General features: G+C 45.7%; 1 pseudogene; it reads right to left on the bottom strand.

Moving 5' to 3' along the window:
* Positions 1–4,510: 4,510 nt before the first annotated feature.
* LOC126459386 (5S ribosomal RNA) lies at positions 4,511–4,628 on the bottom strand (annotated as a pseudogene).
* Between the last annotated feature and the right edge of the window lie 2,456 nt (positions 4,629–7,084).

Below are 7,084 nucleotides of genomic sequence, written 5' to 3'. Positions count from 1 at the left end.
GCTTATCGTTTCGTAGATCTGATCCTTCTATATTGTCATAACGCGAGTCGTACGTATCGGAAATTTGCTTCAAGTGTCTTATACGACATTTCCGTTTGATAGTAACCATTTATTATTATTATCAACTTTTCCATTATAACCACACTTCACTGAATACTGCAAGCCACTGCTTTTTTACTGAAATATTTGATTAGCAATATAATTAAAGCTAGAATCATTTCGCGAGACCAATTTTCTTGTCACAGACAGAGAAATAATCTCATAGTCAAATACTCGAGTCTAGTTCGTAGAATCATTCGCTATGACTGTTAGCCAACGACTCTGCCGACCGACTGCTACTGCCCGCGGTACTAAACACAGGGCAAATCCCTCACACTTTTGTGGCCAGAGGTACAGTTATAATCTCACAAATCGCCGATGCTATTTCTCGCTAGGCTCGTATGCATATATGGATATTCGGACGAACTGTAGAAACAATAAGCTTACTCTATGATGCTCTTTGAAAGCGTACTGGCGATGATCGCAATCCTCTTCCTCAGCCACTTGCCATGTTAAGTGTAACTTTGCAAGTACGACGTAATTTAACTCCTGTAGGAACACAGAAATCACTATTAAAAACATGCGCACACATTGCCTTTGTGACGTCTTGCTACACTTATTAACTACACTGCATATTTGCGTTGTCACTTCCGTAGCTACGTGGTCAGCGCGGATGACTGCAATGCGGAGGCCCTCGTTCGATTCTCGGTACAGCCAGGGATTTCTCCTTGGTGGGAGGACTCGTACTGCATGCACTCAACCTGGAGAGGCCAGCTGAGGAGCTACTTGAGCGATTAGTAGCTATTCCAAGGTCGAACATGCCATGACGGCTAGGAACCAGTATGCTGTCCACATTTTCCTCCATACCACATCAGATGACACAGTTGGCAGAGGATGGATGACATGGCGGTCTGTCGAGCCCGACTGTCTCGTATAGTGCCAGTACTTTACTTTACTTTTCCAGTCTTCCCATACTCCATCTCCTACTTTCATCTCCCTCTGTCTATCTCCTCCCCCCCCCCTCCCTCTCACTGCCCACCTCCTAAAACCTCCACACTCTGTCCATCTCCTCCTTCTCCTCTCCCTATCTCCTCCTCCACCTCTCGGTCCATCTCCTCCTCTCACCTGTACATCTCCCCCCTCCCCCTTCACTACGTCAGTCCCCTCCTCTCTCCTCTGTCCATCTCCCCCTCCCATGTATCTGCACATCTCCTCCCCTCTCTCTCTGTCCATCTCCTTCTCTCCCATCTCTGTTCATCTCCTTCTTCCCCTCTCTCTGTCCAGCTCCTCCCCTTTCTCTGTCCACCTCTTTCTCCTCCCTCTCTCTTCTTCTCCTCTTCCCCCACCCTTCTCTGTCCATCGCCCTCATCCTTCTGAACTCGGTTAACTCCTCTAAAGTATCTCTTCCCTCTCCTCCCGCACAAGTCTCCTTCCACTATGAAACTGACGATTTCTTGATCCCCCAGTATATATCCTTTCAGCTGATCCCGTCATCTCGTCAAATTGTGCCACAAATTTCTGGTTCAAATGGCTCTGAGCATTATGGGACTTAACATCTATGGTCATCAGTCCCCTAGAACTTAGAACTACTTAAACCTAACTAACCTAAGAACATCACACAACACCCAGTCATCACGAGGCAGAGAAAATCCCTGACCACAAATTTCTATTTTACCCAGTTAAATTCAGTACCTCTTCATTGGTTATTAGACCTATCTATTTAATCTTTAGCATTCTTTAGCAGAACCACATTTCAAAAGCTTCCTCTTTTATCTGAACTGTGTGTCATCAACTTTTTACTTCGGTATAAGGCTGCACTCCAGACAAATACCTTGACAAAAGGTTTACTAATAGTTATACATTTTCAATGCTAATGATTGCCTGTTTTTCAGAAATGATTTTTTTACTATTTCCAGTAAACATTATATCCACTCTGCTTCGGCCTTTGTTAGTTATTAATGCTGCCCAAATAGTACATCTCATCTTCTACTTCTACTCCTCTATTTCTTCGTTTTTGTCTCTCAGCAATTTCTGATTTAATTCTACTACATTCCATTTCAGCCGGCCGCTGTGACCGAGCGGTTCTAGGCGCTTCAGTCCGGAACCACGCGGCTGCTACGATCGCGGGTTCGAATCCTGCCTCGGGTATGGATGTGTGTGATGTCCTTAGGTTAGTTAGGTTTTAGTAGTTCTAAGTCTAGGGGACTGATGACCTCAGATATTAAGACCCATAGTGCTTAGAGCCATTTGAACATTCCATTTCCCTCGTTTTGGTTTTGTTGCTATTCATCTTATGACCTTTCTTCAAGACTTTATGAATTTCGTTGATTTGATCTTACGAGAACTTTGATGTCTGTGACAGAATTATGTTGTCGGCAAACGTTAAAATGTTTATTTCTTGTCCTTGAATTTTAATTCACTTTCCAACTTTGTCATTGGTTTTCTCTAATGCTTGACCAATTTACAGATTTAAAATGAGCAGTAATTGATGTAACTTTACCTTAATAGTTTCACAAGGGGGTAGCAACGTATTGCTTGACTCTACTAAGAATGTACGTTATAATAATTTTATCAGTACATTTACATCATCAGCAGCCATTCTTTGTTTCTGTATTTCTTCTATCGATCCGACCTGGTAAGGGTATTAGACTGGTTTAATGCTCCAATATCGGTCAAACGAGTTCTTTTGTAGCGTACCTTCTTCATGCGTGGTAGTTTACCACATTGAAACACCTGTTTTTCTCGCTCAAAAGCTGTTTTACTTCTTTCTCCGGTTGCTGGTCTTCAGTGTTTATTTGTGTTGTGTTTTACGCTTCGGCTAATCTTGTTGCTTCAGTAGCACTAGAAACTAGGGACGTCAGCCGACAAATATCTTGTTTCCGAGAAGAAGATATTACATTTCTTCGATTCAGTTGTGTTTATTGTATTGATTTATTTTCTATTTGCTATCTATTACTCTTTATTTGCTATTGATTTTCCATAGTTGCCTCGAACTGCGTAACAAATAAATTCAAGTTCTTATTAACAGTTCAGAGAAGAGGAAAGAAGCTACTGAAATCTGCTACTGCAGCAGAATACTCAAGGGTAGACGTGCAAATCGAATAACTAATGAGAAGGACAGATTTTTGTCATCGCTCTTCTAGCTCGTTCGACGTGGTCCGCCACGAATATTTTTCTTGTGTCATCGTCTTTATCTCAGAGAAGCACTAGTCAGCTATAGTTGCCATAGCGTTCTACGAATTTTGTGACATCACTTTCTTCTGTTTCATGTTGAGGAGCCGTTTCGTCAGGTGAAACGCAAAATAAGTTCTGTGACATTTCGGCAACGTGTCACATGAGGTAGAATCGCTAGGAAGCAAGAAAGCCTCTTCAATCAGAAGCAGAAATGTCGAGGTCTGCAGAAAGCAAGACGATATTGTATTTGTCATGTTCATTAGAAGCCTATATTTTGTGGGTTTTATGTTATACCTGATACCCCATGAATATTTGCTATTTGTTAAGCAGCAGCACATTGAATGTCTCGAGAACGAATCGTTACTGGTACGATTAGTTGTAGTAAAACGACAGGAAACATCATGTTGGTGGTCAAATAATTTTAGTATTCATTTATTATCGCAGTATAACTTCCGTGTTATGAGAGTAAGCCACTTTAAGGCAACGGCACTTTGAAGATTCATGAGAAACCTGTCGTACTTGTTAGGATTTGTTGTAATTAAATGTGAATTAATAACATTTTGGTGATTAAAGCCTATGTAATATTAAATTTAGTCACGTATCACGAAGCTACAACTTAGGTTCAAATGGCTCTGAGCACTACGGGACTTAACATCTAAGGTCATCAGTCCCCTACAACTTAGAACTACTTAAACCTAACTAACCTAAGGACATCACACACATCCATGCCCGAAGCAGGATTCGCACCTGCGACCATAGCAGTCACGCGGTTCCAAACTGAAGCGCCTAGAGCCGCTCGGCGACAGCGGCCGGCGCTACAACTTAGCATATTGGGTAGAGGCACCACGTTACAGTACTGAGGTTAGATCAGTAGATGGTTGAAGTCCTGCTGAATCAAAATTGTCTTTCACCTTGGCGTTTTATAAGAGGTTGCGAGACTTCATTCCGAAATTAACAGAAATAATTATCTGTAATACTTGATGTTATGTAAATATAAGTATATTCTCTGCCCAGAGTGAGTTTGTTCAATTTGATGAACTTTTATAAGCTGATGACGTATTACATGTTCACGGATATTGAAAAACTAAACTCCTCCCGAACAGGCAATGAAGACCAAACGGTACTGACCGGCGGTCGTGTCATCTTCAACTCAAAGGCGTCACGGGATGCGGATATGGAGGGGCATGTGGTCAACACACCGCTCTCCCGGTGGTATGTCAGTTTCCTAGACCGGAACAGCTACTACTCAATCAAGTAGCTCCTCAGTTTGCCTCACAAGGGCTGAGTGCGCCCCGCTTGCCAACAGCGCTCGGCATACCGGATGGTCACCCATCCAAGTGCTAGCCCAGTCCGACAGCGCTTAATTTCGGTGATCTGACGGGAACCGGTGTTACCACTGCGGCAAGGCCGTTGGCACCACGGATATTGAAGTTTTTATTTATGTATGCCACAGACGTAACAACATGACTAGCATATGGCCAATCGGGGAAAGGTGCGTTTTAACAGAGCTAACGTAGGAATTTTGCACCTGTCCATTCTCGTGAACAAACTGAATGGTGTGCGAGCCAAATAGAGCCGACAACTGCCGCTGGAGAGCGCCGAGAGCGAAAAATCTCGTTAACCAGATCGTGTGCCGGCGGTGCTGTGTCTCGAGACGTGGGATATTCCGTCTACTTGCACGTCAACGTCAGCTACCTCTTCCTGTGTGGCGACAGCTTTACAGACAATAGAAAAACAAGGAGAGGTGTACCAGACGTGTCTCCGGAGAAGACCATAGCCGCAACAAAACATTGTCGTTATGTTTCACGTATTTCGTTGATTTACGTAACCCTCTGCGTTTGAGTAGTTGCTTTCCGTGAGAGTTCCCCAGTTATGCGCCGCAGTCCTGTGATTGCCGTGTGATCCCGCCACAGGGTAGTTCGCCGAGTACAAACCGCGTGCGGGCAGCGCTGGGGTTAGCGCGGCGCACGCCGTCGCCCGGCGTCCTTGCAAGGTCCTGCGTCAGTCTGCTTACGTCACGCGGTTTCTTTCCTCTGCAGCGGCTCCGGCCAGTCCAGCCCGGGCCAGCCACTGCTGCTACTGCGGGAACGGCGGCCCGCAGCGGACGCAGCGATCGCCGGAGCACTGGGTTAGCGGAGGTCCGCGAGCCACTTCCCGTCGCTCGGTACTTAGCGCGGAGAAAGTGAGCCGGGAGCAAGGACCTGCGCGCGGCGAGTACTGCGCCGGCAGTCTGGCGCCCCGTCCCACGGCTGCCCGGAACCCGTTCACTCAGGGCGGCGGGGACGACAGGCGGTGGCAGAACTCCGTAAGCAGGTGATCCGGGTTCCGTATGACTGGGAAGGCGAGCGATTTTTGCATAGGAGAAAACAGGTCGATTCAAGGCGTATATGATGGTGGAGGGGTACAGTCTACATGTTTGGTCAGTTGTTTCGGACGACGTCGTACTTAGGTATCTCCTTTTTTGTTCCAGAATGAATCATTCACTCTGCATCGGAGTGTATGCTGATACGAAACATCGTAGCAGATTAAAACTATGTAGAGATTAGAGTCACTAACGTGCAACCTTGCCTTTCGCGGGCAATGTCCTTACTGAGTCAGTTACAACCTACGAGCCGTCCTCACAGCTTTGTTTCAGGAGAGACAGACCCGAAAAGTATGCAGGAGAACTTTTCAGAAGTGTGGAAGGTTTGAAATGAAGTGGTGAGGGTGGGTTGTGGATCGTGCCTGGACAGCGCAGTCCGCGCAAAGCAAGATCTTGGGATTGTGTCCGCTCCCGACACGCCGTTTTTTGTGTTGGATGGCTAGCAGTTTATTATCAAGAGTTACTAAAAGATATATAGCCATAAATATAAGTGATGTATCCCGAAGACGTGGTTGCATACCAATGTAATTTACACCACTGGTCATTAAAATTGCTACACCAAGAAGAAATGTAGATGATAAACGATTATTCATTGGATAAATATTTTACACTAGAGCTGACATGTTACTGCATTTTCACGCAATTTGGGTACATAGATCCTGAGAAATCAGTACCCAAAACAACCACCTCTGCCATGATAACGGCCTTGATACGCCTGGGCATTGAGTCAAACAGAGCTTGGATGGCGTGTACAGGTACAGCTGCCCATGCAGCTTCAACACGATACCACAGTTCATCAAGAGTATTGACTGGCGTATTGTGACGAGCCAGTTGCTCAGCCACCATTTACCAGACGTTTTCAATTGGTGAGAGATCTGGAGAATGTGCTGGCCAGGGCAGCAGTCGGACATTTTCTGCATCCAGAAAGGCCCATACAGAACCTGCAACATGCGGTAGTGCATTATCCTGCTGAAATGTAGGGTTTCGCAGGGATTGAATGAAGGGTAGAGCCACGGATCGTAACAAATCTGAAATGTAACGTCCACTGTTCAAAGTGACCACATTGCGAACAAGAGGTGACCGAGACGTGTAACCAATGGCACCCCATACCATCACGCCGGGTGATACGCCAGTATGGCGATGACGAATACACGCTTCCAATGTGCGTTCACCGCGATGTCGCCAAACACGGATGCGACCATCATGATGCTGTAAACAGAACCTGTATTCATCTAAAAAAATGATGTTTTGCCATTCATGCACCTAGGTTCTATGTTGAGTACACCATCGCAGGCGCTCCTGTCTATGATGCAGCGTCAAGGGTAACCGAAGCCATGGTCTCCGAGCTGATAGTCCATGCTGCTGCAAACGTCGTTGGAACTGTTCGTGCAGATGGTTGTTGTCTTGCAAACGTCCCCATCTGTTGACTCAGAGATCGAGACGTGGCTGCACGATCCGTTACAGCCATGCGGATAAGATGCCTGTCATCTCGACTGCTAGTGATACGGG

The sequence above is a fragment of the Schistocerca serialis genome, chromosome 2 (genome assembly GCF_023864345.2).
Source record: "Schistocerca serialis cubense isolate TAMUIC-IGC-003099 chromosome 2, iqSchSeri2.2, whole genome shotgun sequence".
Lineage (NCBI taxonomy): Eukaryota > Metazoa > Arthropoda > Insecta > Orthoptera > Acrididae > Schistocerca > Schistocerca serialis.
The sequence above is the reverse complement of the archived record's forward strand: the minus strand, read 5'-3'. Positions and strand labels throughout refer to the sequence as shown.